General features: G+C 41.5%; 1 protein-coding gene across 8 annotated transcripts in view; it reads left to right on the top strand.

The window, feature by feature from the left end:
• sema5ba (sema domain, seven thrombospondin repeats (type 1 and type 1-like), transmembrane domain (TM) and short cytoplasmic domain, (semaphorin) 5Ba) overlaps nucleotides 1-26,609 on the top strand; it is a 192,874-nt gene that overhangs the window by 13,047 nt on the left and 153,218 nt on the right. For 7 of the 8 annotated variants that reach the window (XR_013902313.1, XM_026144737.2, XM_026144735.2 and 4 more), the window contains exon 2: nucleotides 25,726-25,792. The exons of the other annotated variant lie outside the window; for it this stretch is intronic. The gene's annotated coding sequence lies outside the window, so the exon portion shown is untranslated. The remainder of the gene's footprint in view (nucleotides 1-25,725; nucleotides 25,793-26,609) is intronic. 8 annotated transcript variants of the gene reach the window in all.

The raw sequence follows: 26,609 nt of genomic DNA, 5'->3' as shown, positions 1-26,609 counted from the left end.
GAGGTTTAATCACAGTCATGTGAATTATTTATTACATAAAAATCTATTACTTTTTGACTTGGTGGATGAAAGCGAGAGTAAATTGAAATGTTGGATTAAGCCAAGAAGGAAATGAGATTCACCTGCGTGTCTCCTAAAATCAATCCTCTCCATCCTGCTGATTAATGGCAGAACATTTGTCTCAGCATCTTGCACTGAGGTAAATGCATCTTATTCCAAAAACATCAAACAAGTCGAAGTGGCCTTTTTCTCCAACCTCCAGGTGGCGAGGGGAGAAGGGGCTACTGTTGAGTCACATGGCTCTCCGATTACCGTGCAGCCTGTTAACAAGGAAGCGAAGTGATGGAAGACTGTGGGCCAAGCGTCTGCATGATAGAGATAAGCGGCCAACTGGGCATCCTCTATCCACCACCGCATCCAACCCCTCCACCCCCAACAAGAACACTCAGGAAATACTATGCCTGGATATTTAACCAGCAGGGTTCAATGATGGAAAAACTTTAGTATGTGGCTATATTTGCACAAAAAAACCCCACTCACGTGCACGAACCCTCCTTGTATTGGACACACTTTTGTATGGGAAAAAACTCTTAAAGCTTTGTCACGGTGACTGTCCCTCTTTCATGTGGCCCACCTGGATGCTTAGGCCAATTAGAGCTCCTTTTCAGGATCTTGTTCTCTTCTCGGGATTTTGCACATCACTGCACTTTTCCTTCCTCTGCTTCTTTTTACTCCACCAACCCGCTGCAACACTGTGGCTGAAATCCTCTGTTGGGCCACTGTACTGCCCAGTGTGTGAGCGTCACGCACTGCTGTTAATCTCCTCCAGTAACCTTTGCACCTGGAATCCATGTCCACCACCTACAGACATTTTTTGCTCTCTGTTACCTGACCCTCTGGGTTTCCATCTCATGTTGGTTACAGTGCAGTGACAGTACAGTGCTTGTGTGAGACCTTTTTAAAAGGCACAAAGAAGTGGCTCCACATATATAGGCAGTATTTCAAGAGATAACATAACCTTGCCATCTTCCCCAAACCTACAATGCTTAATAAACTTATTAGACCACCACCCGATCTAAGGTTTATGTTTAAATTAACAGTATTTCTGCAATGGTTAATCCACCAGCATGTGCAACCTCTTTAATTCAAATAATGTTTTTAACTCTAATGATAATTATTGCTGTTATTTATGAATTTTCACATGTACAGTCTTAGAAAAAAGCAGAAAAAATAGTCAAGCACAGCATTGTCTGCCAAATTACTGTAATTTATGTGCGTTTCTAAACACGTGTGTCAGACAGTTTTATTTGCGTTCGCTTGTGTTTCTGACAGGTGCTCTAATAAATTTGTTTAAGCACAGTATAGCTTCTTCAATGGACTCCAGTGCAATAAATGGGAGGTTTTAGGTTTTTAATTTCTGTTTACAAAAGGCTTAAGAAACACAGCAGGAAAGCAGTAGAGCACTTTCTAGCTATGTGTAAATCAGATGGTGGAAGTTTGATGGCAGAGTAAATGTCTGCCCCCACTCACAGCAGATTGCTCTTGCTAGTGTTGGCCAGCAGCCCCATTCATCACCCGCCATGAGCGGTTTTCTTTTAGGTATGGCTCAGGTCCCAGTGGAGGTTTTGAATGTGTGGCGTCCCCCTGAATGCTAAATGTATTGTTAAACAGACATTTGGAGCAAGGACTGAGAACACCTCATTTATTTATCTATGTGTGCTCTCATTTATGTCTCAGCTCTCAGATTTCTTTTTAACTCTTTCGCCCATAAAGACAACATTTGACGACCTCCCCTGTACTCACAATAACAAGTACTAAAACCTCAGTGTATATTAATAAAGATGTGGTTTGACGACTGTTAGATTACTCTCAGTAACTCTGTAAGCAGGCCTAAAATATGACAGAAACCACTCAATTTAGACAAGAGCTTCAAGGGTTACTCCTAGTAGATTTTCAAGGGGTAAAGAGTTAAATTCATTTAAGACCTTCACTTACTAGCATTTAGACTTTTTAGCCACTGACTGTATATAAAATAATCACATAACCATCACGATGTTTTCTGGACTGGATTTGTGTGTTTAAAGAAATATTTGGACGAGGATGACGTAATAAGCTATTGCTAGCTAGCTTGCTTGGTTAGCAAGCTGCAGACATTAACTGTATGCAAAGCACCAACACAGACACAGACACAGATACTTGCCACTTAGCTGTCAGTCCTACACACAAAGGAGAAAATTGTGTATTTCCTGACCAGTTTCAGGGAGTTGGTGTCAGTCACTGTGAAACTGATAGCTAAAGTCTACAGACCTAGAGACCAGTCATGCACGGCTAGACCCTGGCCTAGGCGTGCATGACTAGTCCTGCCTAGACTGGTTTAAGCGCAGGCTTTTGGCAGTCGCTAGCATAAAACTGGCGATACACCAAAAAACGTCATCGCCATTGCTTTAGTTGCACACAGGTTGCTGTGGTCGCCAGTTTGCATGGAAGTAAAACATGCATGTTTTTCGAAATGTGTTGACTGCAGTATTAAAGTTTACTTTAAGGTAAAATCTTCTCTATTTCTGGAGGCGAGTGTTTGCATACAAGCTGGAATTTGCCATTAGTTGTCAGCCACATGCCACATTTTTCATTAAATAGAGGCTCAAGCTCAGGTGTCATCATGTGGCAAAGATGTATAGTGTCAGTAAGGAGATAAAATGTGGCTTATATCTGAAAAAAACAAAACAAAAACATATTGAAGGATTGTTTGCTGAGATAAAAACATGTTAATACCTAGAATGAATATCAGCAACACCAGTGAAAAAGACTGTGGAGTGCAACTTAAAAGAAAAACAAAAAAACAAAGCAGTAACACGAGGGAATAATTTTAGATTTAGGCCAACATGCATATCCTAAACAACTGAAGGTGGTCCTCTTTGGGCTCTCGCACTCTGGGGCCTCTGGATGTCTGGAGTCTGGATCTCCTCCATGCCTGCTTCATGCCCTGGGGGCGGGGCTATGGCTCTCTACATCCTCTAGCAGACCGTTACATGGGGAAACCTTTCGATTACAAGCGCGCTGATCCACACAGGTGTGCACACGGGTGTTCACTGTTCATAGACATAAACTACACCTCATAGGCTGCTATTTCCAAGCACATTGTGCGCTGTCGGTTCTGTTTGCTACACAACAACATTCAATATTTAGTATTTACTGCTGTTTACACTTAGCTAGATTAACGTGATGGTGTTGTGTTTAGTATGTTGCTGTTTTTTTTTGCTTGTTTTCTCTTCTTTTTTCCCCTCTCCTTTCTCTTTTTAAATGCCCTTTCTCACTGTCCCTCTTCCCTTCTGTTTTTCTTTTCTTTTCCTTCATCGTTCTCTCTCCCTTTCCTATCCCTCAGTCATGTCTGTCCCGTCTGTAACAACTGAAAATAAAATAAAATAAATAATAACAACAAAGGTCGATCAAATGGACCAATACGGCGAGGCTGTGATGATCCATTTGGCAAAGTAAATCTATTGGGTCTCCTTGTTGGTCTTCAGACAACAATTCTGACGGCTAAAGAACCAAATGGGACAGGCAAAACCCCCCCCAAAAAAACAAGCGAAGGAATAAACTGCATAAACAAATTATGCTGTGAGGTATTCCCGTCACATTTTTCTCTGTCATAATGCCCTGCTTGTCCCTTCTCATTCTAATGTGTCCTTGTAGTATCTTAAACTATATCAATGTCCAGAGATGTGACCTTGTTATTTCTGTGCCTCCTCTCAGCTGCACTGAATCTAATTTACATCTAACCCACAAGGCTTTATTTACTTGATTACACTACAGTGGTTTGGTCTGTTAACACCAACCTGGCTGGGTGAATGGCGGGATGGTGATGGAGGCAGGCAGATGAATACTTACATCACGTCACTGCAACAGCACTGGCAATTACCACAGGGTCAGACAAGCCTGTGTGTGTTGTTTAGACACATGCTGCTCTCTCATTTTCTGTGGTGCTCTGGTTTCGCCTCTCATTCCAGCTCCTGTGAATTATGTCGCCCGTGGGGACATGGGAAAGAAATACTCTTCACACAGCTCTCTCAAACAACTTTTATGCTGCAGACGTGGCTTCTAAAAGTTTTAGAGGCTTTGAGAGACTGTGAGACATGTTGTGATGCGGCAAGCACAATCAACAGACGCAAAGAAGTAGGGCTTGGGCACACAAACTGAATCTCCAAGAGCTCCTGAGATTGCGTTTTCATGGGCAGCAGTGCAAAATGCAAAAAGGCCTGGCAAAAGTTGAATAGAAAGAGGAGGGTGTGGTGACTTACAACCTCCTCATGCAATGAGACTTTATACTGTTTGTCCAAAAGTCTGAACGTTTGCAGCTTTGCCTGATGTCTGGTTGCTGCAGAGTGGGACAATGTAAGCACACATCACCACAGATTCTGTGCCAAAGACAGATGTTGGGCTTTTAGTTAAGCCTTACAGTGACAGGAGAAATTAATAATGAAATAAAATGTGACAATGTGATACATTTCAATAGTAGAAGATGAGAAACTGTTAGGAAAGTTGGAAAGGAAGCCATGACACTCAGGATTGATGAGGCGCTGTAATCCTAATTGTCCAACATAGGAAACAACAGAAAACCAAGTTATAAGCGGCGGGTCTCAGGTGGTTTTAGTTACTAGCAGAAGCCAGGTGTCTTTTGCATACTCTCAAGCTGCCTGCACTGGTCATGAAGATAGGGTTCTTTGACTCAGACAGCAGGCTGGCGCAGCTCAGAAGCTGTTATTACATGCCCATGTCTCAGTTTACACGTGGAAGGGTCTTCTGTATGCAGAGCTCACCCTGAAAGGACAGATTGTTTAGCTATCAGTGTTCGCAATACTCATAACCTGTGGCTTGCAGCAAGTGGAAATGGGTTCATGGCACCAAGGCTGAGTGTATCTTTAGATATGAATTTCCTAAAACTAAAATATCTAAAGTTCAGCAGTGGTTGAAACTCATATGGTTTGGCTGGAATGAAAACTTCTACTACTTCTCCTCTACTCTTTAAAAAAAGTATTTTATTGTTGGGATTATTCTGTTTGGATAAGGCTTCTACATTAATGCTGGAAGACAAGCATGAAGATGTGATTGTAATAACCTCCACTCTTCTTGGAACACTTTAATTCTGCAACCTTTCTGCGGGGAAATTAATCCCATTCAGCCGTTCGATCATTACTGTAATCCAACGCTAATGTTGGCTGATAAATCGTGGCTCGCTGAGAGCATTCCAGGTGTTGAATGGGGATCTCTGAGCTCTGTGCAGGCCAGTCGAGTTCCTCTGCAACAAAACTGGGACAAGCATTTCCCTGCGGGCCTGGTTTGGCTTATGTACAGAGGTAATGTGGTGTTCAAACAGGAACACGTCTGGAAAGGCATTACTTAAACATTATATTTATGGACTTTATTTGATTGGGATGAAAGGATTTTTAACCACTGGGCTATTTTCTGTGGTTCGCTGTCCCATGTGTATGAAGTGCATATGTATTAAACATGTGGCATGGTGCAAGATTCCAGTTAACACTCACAGTTGGACTGGAAACTTGTTTCTCTTAGCTTTATTCGCAGCGGAGTAGCCTGCTCCAGTCACCCTCGATGCCCCCTGCTGCTTTGACAGCATGCCCCTGCTGGCAGGATGCCCAGACATCCTTAGCGATTTACAAATCAGCAGTGGTGGCGGCCATGCCCACGCGTCTTTGACTTTGCCGAAGATGTGCTCCTATTCATTAAGGCAGCACAAACGACAGAGGGCCGTTTGTGCTCTGGGGCGCGAGGGATAACCAAGGCATAAAACACGAGCCCGTTGGTCAAGGACGGCCAGTTTGTGTTGGCTGGACTTCATTTAACTTTAGGTGTCATTTCTCTGTCCCTCCTGTTTTGTTTCTGCTGCGTTGTGCCTCTCTTCCATGTCGTCATTTGTTTTTGCATGAAGAAAGTAAACGCAGGTAATCTAAATGAGCGTTTTCCAGTGGCCGCATTTTTCTGTGATGGATATTTATTAGCAGGATCCTCCTGGTGCGTCTTCAATTCATTGCCCTTCTGTGATTTGTGTCTTGGATTAGTTTCATTTTAGATTCAATCAAAATCTGATTTTTTTTTACAATCGTTCACTGGTAATAAATGCGGCACCCTGGATCTGGAGAAGATTTGAATGGACTGGAATTTTAACTTTTTGTTTTCTCTTGTAATTTCCACAAGCAGCAGGTGTTGCAAACAGAGTCTGAAAGCTAATAGTTTTGAGTATTCAGAAACTCACTTGTAAACTCATATCCTACAAGAATTTGCAAGTTTATGAAGCAGAGCATCAGTGCATCTGTTGTTCAAATCAACCCAACAAAGCATGCGCTCTCCCTTCCTCCCACAGTCCTAGAACGTGCATTGGGTCAGGACAACCGGTGATTCTAAATTGCCCATAGGTGTGAATGTCTGTCTCTATGTGTCAGTCCTGCAACAGGTTGGTAAAATATCCAGGATGTACTCTTTGGCAGCTGGAACCAGCCCCTTCTTGATCCTGAATTAAATAGGTGGAAGAAACTGTGTTCAGTAAACTTTTTTGAATGTTTGCCGTCTTATTAATGGATGTTCTCAGCCATGCTGCCACGAAAATACAGGAAAAAATTGCAAGAAATCTTGTTTGCCAGCTGGCTGGAGACTTTGTGTGTGAAGTTTCTCCCTGCGTCTCCAGCTTGCTCCAACAGTCCAAAGACATGCATGGGTTATGTCAACTGACTTTTGCCCTGTGGGAGCTGCGATCGGCTCTGTAGGCAGTGTATATGTTAAAACTGTCTTCTCTCTGGCTTTCTGTTCCTGTTCTCAACAATGAAATCCTTCTACAACTTTGGAATGCTGAATATTAACAGTATATAGAACAACGATAATTCTATTAGCTTTCAACAGCGAGATCAGTGCTGTCAAACCCTGATGAAAAATACTTGCTGAATGCTGACAGAGTATTTAATCTTTTCGAATAATTGTTTTAATATTCGACAGTCCAGCAGTGGATACCCATTAAGTTGAAATGTGGACACAAGACCTGTGATCATTTTCCAGGTTTGCATAAAAACTGAAGAAAAAAATCACTGTTAAAAGGAGAAAGTCGTTTTTTAGTGGCTAACTTGGAATTATGATGGAAACCTCTTCTGTAACCCATTGAGCTGATATGGTTCCATAATTTCTAAGTACTATAGTTTTAGATCAGTATTAAAAGCCATTATGGTGACATTGTGATGACTGAGGCAGCTCAGATCTGTGATGCAGCAGAATGACCTGGGGTGCTATAAAATATTCTGAAGTAAAAAGACCCTGGCCTGAATCCAGCATCATGGCCCTGCATCTGCTGACAACAGCCATTTGATACTGAGGACAGAGGACAGGACACTGCTCTTTGCTACTGTATACGTGCATGTTTATGTGTTCCCACATACTCCCTGTGATCTAGTGTGGTGACTTTAGCCTCCAGGGACACCCAGACAGCTAGCTGGCACAGGAATGTGACAGAGGCTAAAAGACTTATGCCACCTCAAGCCATCGTCTCCCTCCAATGCCACTTCTCGTTTTTGTCTTTTGTTTTGGTGCCAGACTCTAAATACACCACAGGTGCATGATTTCAAAGCGTACTGTAAAACCCAAGGCTATGAGTGAGGAATCTAAGATGCGCACAACTGACAAAAAGCATTTTTTTCTTTCTTTCTCTTTACTGGCTGATGATAAAGGCACTACTATCCATTCAGCCTGAGTGGAGTGATGCAAAATATGCGCTCTGGAGCTATTGAGAAGCTTTGGTTGTAAAGCATAGTTTATCTTGTTAGTGGTTTTTATGTCTGAATGACCATATTCTTCCTAAATTGCTGCTTTTCTTTGGCTCTGTTGCTGACTGAGTCAAACCTATTTCATGCTTATTGTGATTGCAGTACATCTATCACAGCACATCACTCAGCCTCCATAGCTGTTTGTGGTTTAGTTACACAAACCGCAGTGGCACTTTGTTCAGTGGCTTCTTTATAATCCCTTCACTTAAAGGCTTTCCTTCAGATTTCTATGAATTAATATTAAGACACCTTGAGACAGTTGTATTGAAACTACCCGTAATCACACATTTGAGCTTCAAAGAAGGCTTTCTTAAGCTCAACAACATATCCCAACCTTTAATTTAGCTCTGAGCACTTAAATGTCCAATCAGGTTGGATTTAGTGACTTTAAAACCTTTAATTTAGACAAAATTATATCACAAGAATTAATAATTAAATAAATGTCAGCCATTAATAAAAATAAGGTAAGATATTGGCCTAAAAATGTCAATGATCTCACTATTAGATCCTTAGGTTTATAGAAATATTAATGAAATTTTTCACCTATAAAACAAACAAATAACAAATTTATTAAGTAAAGGTTGCAAAACACTGATTGGTTGGGTTTTTTTTTTTTGCATAAGAGACACTTGAAATACAGTAGAGGCTGCTGCCCTTTTTACAAGGCCAGAGTGATATTTAGATATTCCAGCAACGACTGCAAGCTCAACCGTCGATTAGAGTGTAAATGATAATCTCATGAGTCAGGAAACACTAATGTTATTGAACCTCCTCTTAAAATTTGCAGCTGCGACAGATTTGATGCAACAGAGAGGAAACACATGCTACATAAATTTTAGCCACACTAACACAGAGAAGCATTTTTTCAGTGGCTGTGCCATGCCCGGCATCCTTCAAAAAACAGCAGCGGCTGCATTTTTATGCTGTAACAGATAGGCCTCGGTCCTGGCACACGGCCCTCCAGGGGAGAAAATGACTTAATTAACACTGCTATATTATCTAAGTAATAGCCACACTGGGTTTTTCCTATGACAGATTGCTGTATATTAACATTTTGGGGCTCTGTTTCTAATTGCTCTCTGTAAAAGCATCCAGTCGTTGGCTGTTAAGTAAGCAGGTTTCGTTACTTACTAACCGGGAAGAAAGAAATGATGCCATATGAATGTTGCTGTTTCAGAGTAAATACTCTATATGGGCAAAAGTCTCAGCCCACAACTGTTAACCTCTGAGTTCAGGTGTTTTCAGTCCTGTTGAATCAGGTGTGTAAAATCGAGCACCTAGCCGTACGGTCAGCCTTTACACACGTTTGTGAAAGAACATTCGACTGTGGTATTGTAATAGGATGCAACTATTGCAACAAGTGAATTTGTGAAATTTCTTCTTTTTGAAATTTCTTATGCAGACTTAATAATTGCAAAGATCCAAACCTCCTCTGGCATTAACATCAGCACAAGAACTGTGCGCCAGGAGCTTCGTGGCATGGGTTTCCACTAGGGCTGGGCCATATCATAGCATTCACGGTAATACAGGTATAAGGTTAGGCAATGGTAAGAAAATGAAATATCGAGATGGGTAAAACGCGCATGCGCAGTGCCTTTGTTTTCATACGCACGTGGAAAAAGCGTGCCGGCGATGGAGAATGAGAAGGGCGAAAGCGGATCGTTGAATGAAACAGATGAACCAGAATTGGTTTGTAAAAATGCTGCAACTTCAGTGGTGTGGAACTGGTTTGGCTTTCGTCCCTCAGATACACACCAAAGCACATTTTTTTGGTAGAGCATGCAAGCGGGCCGTTATTACCGTTATTACCGAACCGATTTTATGTGGCACACGGCGTTCAAAAATCTGTCAAAAATGTTTCAGTACGACTTTGCTAAGCTACAAACCTGCACCGCTTGATGGATTGTCGGAGCATTAAGGCTACCGTAGGCAGGAGCCTCGCGGAGTGATACGTACTGTGCTTCAACATCTTGTGTGTGTATAACCTCTTTTTAAGTTTTGTGGATATTATACATGGTTATGCTGAGGATATGTCGGCCAATTTCCACTGGAAATGCCTTTTGGTTAAACTGTCAGCAAGGAATTTGCATTTGCACTGGTAAATTTTTATATAACTTTAATGCACATAAAAAAACAGCTGCTTGTTTAAGTGAAAATACATTGATGGGGATTTTTTTGCACTAATAAAGTTGTGGAGTTGTAAAGTATTTTGTCTAGTGTCAATTATATCGTCAGTTATATCGTTATCGCAAATTTTTAAATGTATATCGTGATAAATATTTTTGGCCATATTGCCCTGCCCTAGTTTTATAAGTGGCCCAGCACTTTATCCAGTGCATCTATTCAAGGTTCTTCTTGTCTCCTTCTGAGCCTTTTTTTGCCTTTTCTGAGAGCATTGTTCTTTCCCCTCTTTGGTGCTGTAGACTTTCTACTGTGAGATTCTGTAACTGGTGGCATTGTGAAAACCGGTCTGATTGGGATTGAATCTAAACTATGATGGGCACATTTCATAGCAATTACATTGAGCTAGCAACATTCAGTTTATGATCAAAACCCTTCTATTGCCACTTTAATAACAAGTTGTGTTTGTTTTTAGATTTCAATGTTTTCAGGCACTTTTGAATGACTTTATACCCCGCGTGTCCCCAAGAACCAAGAATTGTTTTGCAGCAGCCTCCTAGATGCCATAAAGTGAAATGAAGCAGAAATTGAATAAGGGTGGTTTTAAAGTTGTTGGAGGCAACACTGGCCTCATTCACGCCAGATTGTATCCCAGCAAACTTTGATCCGCTGCTTTGAGAGGCTTGACAGAAGAGGGATGCTTAGATCACAACTTTGATTGCTTCACAGAGTTCTGCTTGGAAATGTTCTTTCTTTGCCCGCCTGATGAAACCTGAATTAATAATGTATCACTTGCAAACTACCTTGTGTTGACTCGTGCAGGTTGTGCAGAGGGCACCTTAAGTTTGTTTAAAGTGTTGTCAGGAGTAAGTTATGTTGTGTTAGCTCAAACATTTTGTTAGAGTGGACTGGGAATCAGTTGGAAGCAGGCTTTTAAAACGCACACGACACCCACGCCTATGCACACTCAGACGGTGTAACACGCTTTAGTGCTTCCTTTTATTCCCCCCCCCTCGGGCAGAGCTCTCTTTGAACCCAAATTAATAGCCTTCTTTACTGCATCACATATAATTTGAACCTGTCTCTCCGTTCTGCAACTCAATCTTAATTGCTAAGTACCTCCATTTCAAGAGTTGTTAAGCAAACTGCGTGTATGACGGATGAGTCTGTGGCAGTAAACACCAAATTACTTCATCAAACACTCTTTCTGTCTTCCTGGTGCCTTTCAAAAAGTCAGAAACTCTTTGCTGTCGTCCCAGGAGAAGAATTCGATAACAGACAGGGGCATTGGTTACCTGCCACTTTCCTTTTTCTTTAGTTATATCCTCACAGCTCGATGATGAATGGGGGTTTCATTTCTGCACTTTAAAAGATGGATCGGGAGCTTGATTTCTCAGCCCTTTGCATGTTAAACGGTTTAATTCGTGCTCTCTTCCACCCCTCCTTTTCACACTTTCCACATTTATCTCTGTCGTTTGTTCTCCCCTGTTTACTGTGTATCATCCTTTTTAATCACAAACTTGCTTTTTAATTCCTGACCATGTCCTATTTTCCTGCCTGTCCGCTATGCCGTTGCTTTTCATTCCTTGCTTGATGTCTCTCTTTTACCAATTTTCTCCTTTTCACTAAGCCACTTTCATTTTTTTTTTTTTTTGGCCCTTTCACTCTCTGCTCCAGGTGGGATTTCCATTGATTAAAACCAGACGTACCCTGCACTTTTGTGTCCAACTGACCAAGCCCAGCTCACTAAGACGAATCACCTGCAGTCCTTTTCTATCAGTCTGCACTCCTTCCACATCCATCCCTGACTCTCGTGGCTGCCGGCTCTAAAATGAAACGAGCCCCAGACTGATTGTTAAGGAAACAATAAGCCGTTTTAGTGTGTTTGTGTGGGTATATAAGGGTTTAGTCAATAAAACCATTGGTGCTTGAGGGCCTCTCAGCTTGGATCAGTGTTTTTTGCTTAAATCTCCCCCCAAAATGCGTAAAATCAGTCTTCTCTGTATGAAATATTGAGACGCTGTAAGTTTGAAAGGTTTGGTCCTTCGAGTATGGCAGCCGTAGTCTATAGTGGCCCTGAGTGCTTGATGGACTGAAACTTGAGAAGAATACCCAGGCAAATAGATAAAATAAAAGGAAACTACAAAAAAAGTCTTGAAAATTTTGAGCAGCATTCAGAAAAAAGCTACAAAGTAAGGGAGACTCCAAATACTGAAACGCTGTTAATAGCACAGACTGCAACAGAGATGATATATAGGTCACTGAAAAGTAACCGTAAAAGTAACTACTCTGTTAAACCTTCTGAACGTGTTGTTTAGATGGTTGTTGCACAGATCTGATGCTCATCCTGCAGCAGTTGTGTTTTTCTTACATTGCAGAATTTGTCCCACGATGTAATATATGTGATGTCAGATTGGCAAAGATGCTTTCTCACTTTTTGTCTCTATGAGGGCAATTAATTCAAGCACACTGTAGTGTAAATATGTCATCCAGCACGCTCACCTGTATAAACCAAACTTTCTTTCCAGAGCTATGCTACTTTCAGTTGGCTAGAATGAGACTGCGATAGCTTTGCTAACATACGGATCGACAACATAGACCATGTGACCATAGTGGAGGGTGACTCTGGGTTGCCTAGACCTTGAGTTGAAATCTAACACAAAGGAGCAAGCAACAAACACGAGGCACCTTTGAAACCTACACAATGCTACTGTTAGAAAAAGCCTACCCTCTCATCAAAAATACAAAAATGTACCACTTTTCGCCTGTTGTAGTTTTTAGTTGTTTGGAAAGCATCCCTCAGTGACACTGAGGGAGATGTTAATGCTATAAACACGTTGATTTTACAAACAGCAGCATGCTTCCAGCTATGAAGAACAGTTTGGGGAACCTTTTCTATTTGAATGCACACAGAACAATTAAATGTTACCCCCACTCGGTGTCTCACTCATATTGATTAAAACACCTCGATCAGAAATAAGGCCAACCTCTGCCTATTCATGTATATAGATGTGGAAAAGTTTCAGTCATCCAAGAGCATACTGGCTGATGAACACCCAGCTCAGCCCCGTCTCACATAGTCACACGTAAGATTTGACTTCAAAGGGTTCAACATCACATCATTAGGATTAAGTGGACTACAAGCTCCTGTAGGCCTTGTCACCTGACAGCCCATCACGGCTGAACGGAAGAAAATCCCAGCAACCATCCAGGTCCTAAGATCATGTGATAAGACTGTGAAATCAGGAGGTTAATGTATTTTTTCTCTCTCCATTTGGCCCTAATTTTTGCACGTCTACAAACCTTTGAGTGTAGAAAGCAACCCTTCTGAGTCACAAGACTCACGGGTTGAATAATAGGGTCACCTGAGGTCCGGTCAGCCATGCCAGGGTTAATTCTAATTCTCCATACATTACCACAAGAGTTTTTGCTCTCACATTATGAGTTGGGACTGTGTTTTAGTGCTGCAGGCTGAAAACCGCGTTAGCTTAATGCACATAATACATTAGGCTGATGGGGACATTTCGCTCAGTTTTCTGTTCATAATTTACATAGTGGAGGGGATAAAAGCGTATGAGCTGCACCAGCTTCAGCAGTAGAAAAAGCCAACTGATTGCCATGGTACGGCTTATGCCATCTATGTTTTAATTTGCTGTGATGCGGCTGAATACTGCAGAGAATCTAGTTTTAGTTCTGTGTAAGACTTCTAGCAGCATGTCCTCCCCAAAGGTGCGCTTTTCTCTGGATTTGTGTGGTGCTGCAATGCTGCAATTCCCCTCTCCCTTCTCCTTTTGTTTCCTCCTCCTCATCGCCCACACTCTTTCTTTCTTTCCTTCTTTCTTCCTCAGTCGGGGTGATACTCACTGCTGCTCTGCTCAGCTCTGCTCACTTTTTCCCTTGATGGCATCTGACCAACAGGGAAAAGCCAGAGAGTTATTCTTTCTATTTCTTCTAAAAATTGGACTCCTTTGGCTTAATAAATAATTCCTCACCCCACTTCTTCGGTTCTTTATCCTCAAGGCTCTATGCTGCAAAAGTTTAGTAAATATGCCTGTGAATGGCAGGTGCAAATGGCTTTCCTCTCCTTTCAGTGCCACATATAGAGCCTCCTAAGAGAGAAGTAACCACTTCAGGTCTGTATGATATAATAAGTTCTGTCTTCCCGTGTTTTTGAGTACAGCTGCTCTCCACCCACAAAGTTGGGGGGTGGAGTGGGGTGGGGGGCATAGCTAGATTTTTTTTTTGCTGCATATTTTAATGATGCAGCTCTTGTCAGAGTTTTTCCTCTCTTGAGCTGTAAGGTGGAGAAAAAGTTAGAAAACAGATATCAAGTGTTTTGGATAATGAGGGACAAAGGGTTTCGGTTCATGCTTTTGGGGATATTCTCACCAAGGTTCATTAGAAAATTCAAGTTTCAGGATTAGAGAGGGGGAGAACATGCTGTACAATGTGAGGCGGTCAACGCTGACTCCCGTTTGACTGTACATAAAAGACAGTTTAGCAAGGAAGCATTTTGTATCTTTAGGTATTTCTGATTCAAATCATCATCAGTATGTATGAAGGAGGTCAGGAGTGAAGTGTGACACGGAGTGTCTGCAGCGGTCTTTGAAACACGGTGGAGGATCTGTCATAGTTTGAGGCTGAATTTCAGCAGGTGGTGAAATTTTGTCACCCATCCATCCATTCTTGTCCACTTATCCTTTTCAGGGTCAGGGGTGTGGGCTGGAGTCCAGCTGTCTTAGGGCGAGAGGCAGGGTACACCCTAACCAGGCCGCCAGTCTGTCACAGGGCTAACACATTGAAACAAGCAACCATTCACACTCAGATTCACACCTGGGGAATTTTAGAAGCACCAATTAACCAACACCACTAACTGCATCTCTTTAGACTGTGGGAGGTAGCCAAGTACCCACGCAAAAACGGGAAAACCAGAGGTAGCCAACATCCAGCTTTGAATGTCCTTTAAGAAGCCTGGAGAACTTTTCCTGAATACTACTTAAAGAAATGACAAGAATGTTGTGCTGTGAGTTCAGGCTGTGTTGAAGGATGAAGGTGATCATACTAAATACTGAATATTGAAATCTTCAAATAAATAAATAACCAAGTCTTGAATTGCTTGGCCCAGCCTGAAGTCACTTCTAACTCGTGGAATCTTTCGGTATTTAAAAATGATTTTAACAAGCCCTGTGAGAGTAGGCCATGCTTTTCTAACACATCACTGCTGTGTTGTTAGGGAGAGATGACAGAAAATATTCTCTGTTTCTTTCTGTAGCACAGACGGTGCTTCCCAGTAAGCACACTCAACAGACAAAAGCCAAGTTTGATTTTTGGCCTTTGGGAGAATCGTTTCATCACGATGGTATAATGTGCCACTGACGATGTTTGTCATGTCAATGAGAGAACGATTCAAAGATTTTGTTTTAATGTCAAAAACGCTAAATGTAGAAAACAGGAAGATGTACAGTAGTGTTAGCACAAGATATAAACAATATAAATTATGAAATAGAGCAGCTTGTACAACAAACAAAGGAGTAAAGGGCCAACAGCAGCAGCAACCAGCTAAAAGCTATATATATCATGAGTCTTACCTTTTTTCTACCTTTCTGTGGAAAGAGTAAAAAGATATCAAGAGACTGAGGCTCGATTAGCAAATGCGAAACCTGAGGAAAAAAGGAAATGGCAAATGAAACTTTGCTAGATTAATGACTGAACAAGAAAAAAATAACAGTCAGAAATGAAAACAGCTTTGGCCTTTTAAACAAAATAAAATAAACTAAGCCATTGAGCATACAGGTCAACGTTATAAATGGGGCGGGGCTTTATGGAACATGATGACATGTGAGGCACAAACACAGCCGAGCTGCCTGCTGTCAGAGCACACATGCCTCTGTGTCTCCTCGTCTGGAGTGGTGCTGTATATGAAACTGTGTAAGATTAGGTGTTTGTAATTGGTTTACAAAGCCCGCTGTAATACGTGTTCACCGGCTCTCTTTGAAATCAAGTTTCTGCTTCATAATAAATGTATCCGCAGTATATTTGATTCTGTTCATCTGCGTCTCCTGCACGAGGGCAAACCTGGTCTCATCATCATTTTTGCAACAATCTTCTGATTTGAATGACGGCATGATGCCAAAACAAGCAATATAACCGTCACAGCTTGATTCACATATTTTGACATTCCTTTTATTGAGCTGAGCCCAATTCAAACTAGGAAGAAGAAGGCGAAGAAACAGGCAAAAACACAATTCTCTCAGATGAAATCACCAGAATTGTTATTCTCAGTGAGGGCCTGTCACTCGTTGTTAGAAGCTAATTTAAAAAAAAAAGCTCATAAATATGCTCGAAAACAAGACAGATGCTCTGTTAGGTGGAAAAACATGTTTCTTTTATTTTACCTAAAGGGGAAATAAAGAATGAACGAGAGGATAAAGGACAAAATATAAGATTTGTTATACCACACACCAACTTGGAGTGTAACTGACTGTGTGAATGCACTCCCCGTCCCGCGCAATTGTTGTGTTTTACCTCGGATGTTTTAATAACCAAAGAGTTTTCTCCAGGAAACGTGAGGATTAGAGTATTTTTAACAACATCACTTCATTGATGTTCAGCTCAGTTTTGTCTCCCATTCTCCTCCACCTTGTGGACACACCTGTCTGTACCATTGTGCTGAAGAAAATGCACTTTGAATGTTGGCACCAACGTCAGCCATTCATTTAGAACCACAATAAAGAGTCACATCGTGTTTGCTCTTTGTGTACTCAGAGGCAGGGTGAGCTAGACCCACTGCTGCAACAGACAAGGGTTAATTTTTTTCTTCTTCGCGTCACTCTCACCTCTCATGTGCATCACATGCTTTGCATGCTTGTGCGGTCACATGGATCCAGATCTCGTTCTGCCGGCTCAGTGAGACCGCTGAGGCCATTTGGCTGCTGCACAGTTCGGACGTGCGGATCAATAATCAGCTCGATAAGTATCATTTCGGAGTGAAGCTGAGGTCGCTGCTTTCGCCTGCCTGCTGACAGTTCTTTTCCCCCCTGCTGCGAACTCCGCTCTGTGCCATCACAACAAAATTTATTTGGAATGACTCGAGTTCGCTTAGAGAAACAGAAATTTGAGCGGCCTCTCCCACAAAACGAGCGCCGTGGCAAACAGAAGCAGAAAAAGAAGGTGGGGAGGAGAGCACATGTAAGTGCACACATTTAGAAACTGTGCCATCACGCACAAACAGCTTGGAGAGTGAACGTATTTACTCGAGTGGGAGACTAATCAGCAGTACTGGGATCACGGTTAAGACCAGCATTTATCCCAAAGCAAACACCTGGTCCAGAGGAGCACACGCACTCACTGAAGTTGTTCACTCAGACACCACACAGCATTTCTTTGTTGCATCCTGAGCCATCACTCAATTCCAAATGTGCCTCTGTGGCTTAAATGTTTTTCATGTGTTTAATTAAACCCAGCATTGTAAAATTATAACAATTATTTAGTCCTGTTAGGACTACAACTGTATAAGGCCAATGAATGTGGAAGAAATATTTAAAGAAAATTATGCTTCTGATTTTAAAAAAGAAGCGTAATTTAGGGGTTTTTTGGTCGTGGATGCAATCCGAAAGTTTGAGAATCCCCGTGGCTCACCTGGCTGGGCATGGGACCAGTGTCTCAAAGGCCGAGGGGGTGTGTGTTCACGTCTGACCCAGGTTGTTTTCCTATATGTCATTCCCCTTTGCTCCTACCCCTAACTTCCTGTCTACACTCTTCACTGCTGTTAAAATCGTTTTTAAAATTGTGGAAAAGTCATTTAACTCTTTCCCTCATAAAGACTACAGTTTCGGACCTCCCCTGTACCTTTAATGATGAGCTCAGATGCCACTTTATATGCAAATAAAGACATAGTTTGACCATTAGAATAGCCTTTGTGTTTTTCCATGGGTAGCTGCACAGCTCATTCATTTCTATTCTATAAGCAGACCTGAAATATGAGAGAAACCACTCAGTTCAGAACAGAGCTCCAAGAGTTACACCTAGTAGGCTTGCAAGGGGGTAACGAGAGAAAGAAATATTTAAAAACACAAGCAACAAAAGAGCATTTTTAAAAGTATTTCTATTAGTTGCACTGACCATGTTAACTCTGACACAGCTGGACTGGAGTCTTCTGAGGGGGCAGTGGCGCTACGCTAAAATATTTTGCGCAAATTGGCTCAGCTGTATCCACAGCACTGGAAGATCAATACATCCTAGGCTTAATAAAAGCTGCAAAAGGAGCTTCATCACAACACAGAATTGGCTAAATAACCAATACAAGACTCCAATCAGCTAAAGCACTATCAGACAGAGACTCTAGTAGTGGTCTAAGAAGATGAGCGGCTTCTGTAAAGCACTTGTAAAGAGAGGAAAATGAGGCAAAATACTTGGTGCGGGTGAAATTTTAACAGTATTTCACAGCGGATGATGATATGCAGCAAGAGAAATTCGACAGAGGATGTCATCGCAGTCGATCAAACCAAAAGCGAAACATGATGGCGGGAATATGCAAATGTGGTTGTAGGGCTGTCACAATATATTACGTCTAATATCTGATTATCATGGCCCAAGGAGGTCAAGGAGAAGCAGCACTCCATCAGCGATGCACGACATTCTCGTCTTTGCATCTTTGTGCAGAAGGAATCGTGCAGCAGCAGGATAATGAGCCCAAACTCACTTAACTACTTAAAAAACTACTTAAAGACCAAAGAAAACCGAGGAGTGCTGATTGTCACCTGACCTCAGCCCGATTGAATATTTATGGAGGAACTTGAAGACTGAGAAGGGCCAGCTTGAGAGCTTACCGTCATTAAAGGGGTTACGTAAAAACGATAAGATATTTATGCCTCCCCCCTCCTCCTCAAATTGTAAGGCTGACATCATGCGAGCGCAAAATGGAGAGATCTTCACGAGTAAGCTTCACGAGGACTCGGTTGTATGGACGGGAAAACAAGTGCAAATTATATTCAAATAGAAACAAGTAGATTTAAGAAAAAAATAAAGAAAAAGACAGAAATACGGTTTTAAAAAATGCTGTTTTAAAAAATGCTTTTTAAAAAAATGCTGTTTTTAAAAAATGCTGTTTTAAAAAATGCTGTTTTTAAAAAATGCTGTTTTAAAAAAATGCTGTTTTTAAAAAATGCTGTTTTTAAAAAATGCTGTTTTAAAAAATGCTTTTTAAAAAGATGCTGTTTTTAAAAAATGCTGTTTTAAAAAATGCTGTTTTTAAAAAATGCTGTTTTAAAAAATGCTTTTTAAAAAAATGCTGTTTTAAAAAATGCTTTTTAAAAAGATGCTGTTTTTAAAAAATGCTGTTTTAAAAAAATGCTGTTTTTAAAAAATGCTGTTTTTAAAAAATGCTGTTTTAAAAAATGCTTTTTAAAAAGATGCTGTTTTTAAAAAATGCTGTTTTAAAAAATGCTTCTATGGTTAAACTGATCCCATACGAGTGACCTTTAGAATTATTACAGCAGTCTAAAATGATGGCATCAATTTACAGGATTAGTGGAAGTCCTGTCAACAAAGCAAATGCATGTAAGTGTAAATGTTGCCCTGTTAGCAGCTACTATTTAATTGGCTTTAACTTGAGACTATAAGCTTGTTAGCCCAGGGTCTCCCCTTTATGTAACCTTCAACCTAAGTTGAATGGCCATTATTAAAGCAGATTAATCACCTTTCGAAACCTGTGGAAATACTATCATTAGCTGCATTTAGTTGAGCTGGTGAGCCATACACAATGGCAGGAGCTGGCATCAATAAATCGTAAATACAGCTGTAGATGTTAACTGCAGCAGCGAGCATGTCAAAGTGATGGAAAGGGGAAGATTTTGGGGTAAATTTTTAAAGGGATTTAAAAAATAAATAATAAAATCGTAGCAGTAATAATGTCACCTTCTCTCTCTTTTTTTTAAATGATGAAAGCTTGTTGCAGAGACATCATTAACATTCAGTGTTTGGACTCAGCGGCGGAAGAGCACTCTGCACGTGGTGATGTCACATCTCTGAGGATTGTTGAATTTAAATAGCATAGTTAGCTCCCCATCATTTCTCTAAGCCATTTGGTCAGCTGTGCAGCTTTAAAACTAACACTGATGTATTAGCAGCCCAAGGCGTCTTTAATGGAGGTGCCACTTAATTACTACAGAGACCCACTTGAGCTTACTGAGCAATCAGAAACACATACGCATTGCTCAAAATCTGAAATTGCTTTTTCACCAAGACGTCGAGTGCAGGAACACATTTTTACATGCAAGAACATACACGGCACGGAGGCCTGGATCAGGACGGCCACCCTTAGTTTTATTCCCCCCTCTGGTCTTTACATTTAGTCCTCAATTCATTTGCCGCTGTAACCTTTTGTCGCCACTCTCGCGGTAACGGAGGCGACCTCTCTGCTCACCTAGCGCTGTTGTCTCTGAGAGCAGGGAGGGTGAGGTCAGAGGTTAAGACGTATATAAACAGGTGTCAGATGTGATGATGAAAAGCCGAGGATATGTGAAACTGTGCTGGAAACTCAGCCAGTGGGCTGCGAGGACACAGGAGGACGGTGCATAATAACGAGGGTAATAGATGACTTTGCCCGTCAGTGTGATGCCATGGTTTCAGGTTGTGCAAATTAAACCGTCTTGTATGTAAGGCTCGACCTTTCGGATAGCAGCTCTGTGTGTGTGCGTGTGTGTGTGTGTGTGTGTGTGCGTGTGTGTGTGTGTGTGTGTGTGTGTGTGTGTGTGTGTGTGTGTGTGTGTGTGTGTTCTGGTTCCCAGTCTCTTGGATGTGGTAGATTATTAGCCTTACTGCCCCTGTCTCCCTTCCTTCTCTCGTTCTCTTCCCTCCGTGTCCTGTTGATTAGGTTTATTATTTTATTTACATAAAATACATAAAATGAAAATGAATTCATTTTGTGTTTATTTATCACTTTTAGTTTAGTTATTAGTGGGAAAGATTCCTACATGTTGTTCTGATAGTAAAAACCTCTGAGACAAATCAGTCATTTACTTCTCACAATTAAGTAATTAAGCCTTGTTTTTGGAAATGCCATTAATTTTAATACAAAGAAGAGAAGACATACACTCACTGGACACTTTATTAGGTACACTTTGCTACTACTGGGTTTGTAACCTCACTGTAAAGAACCCTGTTTATGATGATCTGAGCTTTGTAGTTCTTTGACTTACTGCTTCCTTCCTATCAGCTCAAAGCAGTCTGGCCATTGTCTTATGACCTCTGGCATCAACAAGGCATTTTCACCCAGAGAAACAGAGATAGAGATGGTTGTGTGGGACAAATCACAGTAGATCAGCAGTTTCTGAAATACTTAGAGCAGCCTCTCTGGCACCAGCAAGCACACAGTCATTTAAATCACCTTTCTCCCCCATTCTGATGCTCACCACATCTATGTAAATGCCTACCATACCGCCATGTGATTGGCTGATTATATATTTCAGTTAAAGTTAAAGGTTGCTTCCTTTTTGCTCTGTTATGCGAATAGGCAGACAAGAACAGTGTATTTCAACCAGTCTGTTAGTTGATAACCACATTAGTGTGAAGTTTAATGACACACAGCTGAAGTGATGCTTTTGAGAAATGTGCATTTTTTCCCACACAGCTAATCATAATTGAGGCGCGTCATCCTGCTGTGTTGACACATTATTGTTTGCTGATGTAAACAAAACAAGGCAAGCAAACCCAAACACCATACAACACTCCAACTAAATTGCAATCTATGGTTCGTCTCTGTGTGAGGTCAGGTTAAAACAATCTGTCTACACTTTTGTTACCATTCGAAATGAACATTATGCCTTTAAAATCAGATTTTTTAAAAATATTTTCATAAACTGGCATGGTTTATGGCTCCTGCCTTGCCCATGAGCACTGCTGCAGCCTGAGTCACCCTGGGAATGCCAGTTGCACGCCACCTCTGCTTGTTTTGCGCTGTCAAGAATAGCACGCACTTCGGTAGAGAGCAGCAGCGAAATGACATGACTCACAAAAGTCACCGACGCTCAGTTAATTATGCGAGATTCATGATCTTTTGAGTGCACAGCCAGCGACTGAACAACACGCCAATTTGCATATTTTTCTGGAAATTTTCAACATTTCACAGAAGCAGAACTAATGTGACAGGACTCTAACTGAAGGCTGCACTTGAGTGTGCACGATCAGCTGTTAAAAACTGAGACACAGCGCTGCCTGGAGATCGATTAGATTAGTCGACACGTATAGATCAAACACTTCGCTACCTGCTCCGTTGCTCACAAACATTACAACAAACTTTAAGTCAGTTTGAATTTAAAAAAAAATGAAAGGGCTGGTGTCAGTTTTCAAACGATTTTTAGGGGAAAAAAGTTGCAAGTTTGGTAAAAAGCACATTAATTGGTGGTAACGTCTAAAGATATGACAGTGGCTTTAAAGGTTTCCATGATTGTATAACAGAGTAATGAGAGCCTTTGAAGTGCCACTTTTCCCAGCTCATATCACGTAGTGTGTCCTCGTTGCAGTAACTGCTGGGATCTGCTGTGTTCGATTTGAACTTCATAAAAAAAAAGTTTGTTTAGCAACAGCAACCTAGTGATCTCAACTGGAAAGCTGCAGGCAGTAATTTGCTCCTAATTAGACACGTTTCCTTTAGTGCCTAAAGGGTGAATGTTGAACTGCACAAGTACAATGTGTGTATAAGTGTTTGTGCTCCTGTGCATTTCTGTGTGAGATAAACATCGAGAGTTGTTGAGCCGTGAACTCCTGCCGCTCTGTAACTTGCCTCTTCACCCGCTTCCCGCTAAGTCTTCATTAAACTGCCTGATTCAGTTACCAGTAACTGGAGCTTAATTAGGAGAATTTGATTTTCGCTGCTGGGTCTCGTGGAGAATGTTGATAATCACTTCTTATGGACAGAAAATGAGTGAGATGCTCTGCGGTGGGCTGCAAAAGTTTCAGCTTGCAAAAAAAAAAAAAAAAGTTCCAGGTTGGAGACTGTGCCTCCAGTCTGCTTTGATTCATGCTGTTTTTGAAAGCTTTACTAGTTCTTCACATAAGTTCACAGGATGACCACCAAGAAGAAAGAGGACTTTCAAGGATTCAAGATAAGATTCAAATTAAGATGGACAGCATCTGTTGTAATTGCTCTGTATATATGTCTCTGTGTGTTTGTGCTGTATGTGTGGGTCTGAAACATCTAAACATTAGAGGTGAGCAGGTCAATCTAAATATCCATAGTGTCGATACCAACATTGATATTGGTATCAGGCCGATACTAGTGTGATGGGATTGATACTTTGTGTCTATCCCCTAAGTTCAGCACTAGCAGCACTGAACTGTGTTAAACAACTTTTTGCAAATGAAAAACTATTGCTCAAACATGCACTATAAAAAAATTCTGAACCTTTTTGTGTTGACTATCATGTTTATTTTGATTTCTAGCCTATAGCACATCTAAACAACCAATCTGACCCACAGTGTTTTAGCGGAAGGCACATTTACCTACCAGGTCTCCAACAAACACAGTTTCAAACTGCATGAAAAACCGAACGGTGTGTTTTGTTGTGTTAACTCATTATTGTGGAAAGTAAAAAATCGCAGTGATTTAGTGGTCATTAAAATGTGCAAATTGATGATGATTCAGCTCATAAATCATCGCACTGTGCTCTGCACTGCATAAGCTTTATAGGTTAAAAGTATCGGCATTAATATCAGCAGTACTGGCCCTGTATTCACTTGGCATTGAATATATACCAAAATTTGCAGTATTGCGCAGTATTACTAAAAATACTTTCAGGACTCCATCCATCCATTTTCCTCTGCTTAGCCAATTCAGGGTCCAAGCTGCCATAGGCTGAGAGCTTTCCGGGGTACAACCTGGAAAGGTCGCCAATCTGATGTTGGGCTAACACCGACAGACAATCATTCACACTCACATTCACATCTATGGGTAGTTTAGAACCACCAGTTAATCCTACCCCACTAACTGTATGTCTTTGGACCTTGGACAGCAGCGCTAACCACGCTGTCCTGCTTCTGCACTCATTTTTTATTATAATAAATTTCACGAATTGCTGCTGGTAGATATATCATGCATTTCAGTGTACATTCAATCCAATAGTGATAATGAGAAAATGTGATGTTTGCGATATTTCAGTTGGTGACGAGTTTCTCTGCATCTCTCCGTGTGTTCTGTCAAAACATTTCAGAACAAAAGAAAAAAAACGGTGCCATTTTCATCCAAACCCGTTGCAATTTTTCAGTCTCGATGTTTTCTGACTGAGAGTGACGTCTTTATTGCTGCTATCAACAAAACCCTTGCTGGTTCTCTGTTTTTTTCACCTGATCTGCAGAAACGCCTCACGAGCACCACGATTGGTGAATCTGAAATGTCCCACGCTAAGATGAAGGTGCTCACACAGAGGTCTGGAGCCAAACGTTGGCCCTGATGTTACCTATTGTTATCTGTCTTACTTAAATCTCGGCTTTGCTGCTTGATTTGCACCGAGCCCAGTATCACATTCATGCCACTTGTGGTCAATAAAGCCATACTGAATCTGAGCAGGGTCATGCAATCCCAGATCCTGTCTGCACGACTTTCTTGTGTAGATGCGGGACATTGAAGTAAGTGTGTGTGTGTGTGTGTGTGTGTGTGTGTGTGTGTGTGTGTGTGTGTGTGTGTGTGTGTGTGTGTGTGTGTGTGTGTGAGAGAAAGTGAATAAGACTTTAGGTCACAGACTAAGCAGTTTATGAGAATTCTTCCTCCTCACTTGTTGCAGTGAATAAAGCCTGATCCCACACTGACAGTGGAGATTATGGGGAGTTTCTGTGTGTGTGAGCGGACACTTCCTGCTGCTCAGCCCTAAATTCTCGGCTTAGCTCCATGGAAAATCCTCTTTACTGTATTTTTCTACCTGTCTTTCTCACTCTTAAGTGTCTCAGCATCAAGCTGGAGAATGTGGTCGAAGAACTGGGTGCTTAATTAGCTGACTAAGAGTTTGATATGCACTTCATATTTATTATTACTATAAAACAAAGCCTTTTATTCTTTGGTTCCAACCTAAATGCCCTTTTAGTTAATTTCTGCATTTATGTGATAACATCCTATAAGATGTACAGTTAATAAATCATCATTAGTGAACTTTATCATTCCTCTTTGATTCATTTTTGCTCCTCTGTGTTGAAGTGAAAGAAACAGCAGCCATATCACGGCAGCTGACGACACAAGAGGGATCGCGAGTCTGAGCTGCTCCTTCAGGTTGCCTTAGAAACCAAACCAGGGCTATTTGTTCCAATTTGCTCTGTGGCACTGAGATCAAAAAGCTTGGAACCAAATGTGCTCTCTGTATATTAGCATCTGTGTTTGGTTCGACACAGTTTAGGCGTCTGTGTGCCGCATTTACATCTGTGTGTTCGTTTACAGTTGAGCCACATATTGGTTGTGTTGTTTGTGCGAGTCGAGTCAGGTTTAGGGCTTAATGTGCTTGAACTATACTGAACTTGGTGGTTTGTTATTGTCCAGTTAGGCCATCAGTTGTTACAAAGGCCTCTCGCAGGTCCCTCTTTCCCTTCAGCCCCCCGCCCCCCAAACCCCATTAAGGTTGGGGTTTAAAAAGCCGTTCCCGCTCCGCCTTCTCTCCTTCATTGAAAAGTTGGCGGTTTGTTTACGAGACCGCCAGCACTTCTTTGTGGTTCTGCGCTCTGCTTATGAGATGGAGGCGAGTAGCTAGTGAAACACTCACCCCTCCCCCTTCCTTCTCTGTCTCCTTTCCCCTTCTAACAGAATCAATTTGAAAAGGACAGACGGCCCTCACAGCCCCCTGTGCCTACACCCCAGTGATGCTTAGCTGGTGAGTACACTTTAATCTTTTTCATTTGGAGCCTCCGTGTCATTTTCATGCACTACTTTGACTGGTTTCTATATCCTTCTCTGAATTGCTGCTATGCAGTGGTGCAGCAAGTTAGTTGACTCTTTTTACTTTTATCCTCAATTTTTTTCCTGGGAAACAACAACATTTCTCTCTGGTCTTGTGGATGAAGGATAGCAATTACTCTTTTCCTCTCATTCTAACTTTATTTAAATGTCTTCCACTCCCCCCAAGACCAAAAAGAAGTCTCACTGGCCTTTGTGGTAAAAGTAAGGCAGTCTTTTTTGGTGAAAGTCCTTTATTCTGACTGACTGAAGTGATTTGAAAGGCAGTGGGGAGAGTTTTGCAGTAGAGGCGGAAGAGAGGAGGATAAGCAGAAGTGGTGGGGGCAGGTAGGGGTGGAGGGGTTTCATGCAGGCTGCTAACGGTCAAGGTTTACCTTTCCACCTCTCTTTGTCCCTCTATTTCTATCCATCTCGTTCAATCAATCAAACTATGATGCACAAGCCACGCATCAGTTATCTACAACTCAAATTGTTGTACTTAAAAATGAGTTAAAAACAGCACAATGCCAACAAAAAATAAAGACAAGGATAAAATAAGTGAGTGTCAAATTGATGCTGGATAGTCAAAAGTACTTTTTTCCATGTGAAAGCGAAGCACTCCGGTCGTCGACAGCCTTGTGCCTAATTGACACAGCACAGTGAAATTATTATACAGGTGACATGAGTGCATAATCATCTTTTGAAATCACCTTCACCAGAGCAGGCTGGGGCCATTCTCAGAGCTTTTACATGCC

The sequence above is a fragment of the Astatotilapia calliptera genome, chromosome 16, assembly GCF_964374335.1.
Source record: "Astatotilapia calliptera chromosome 16, fAstCal68.1, whole genome shotgun sequence".
NCBI classification, from domain to species: Eukaryota; Metazoa; Chordata; class Actinopteri; order Cichliformes; family Cichlidae; genus Astatotilapia; species Astatotilapia calliptera.
The sequence above is the reverse complement of the archived record's forward strand: the minus strand, read 5'-3'. Positions and strand labels throughout refer to the sequence as shown.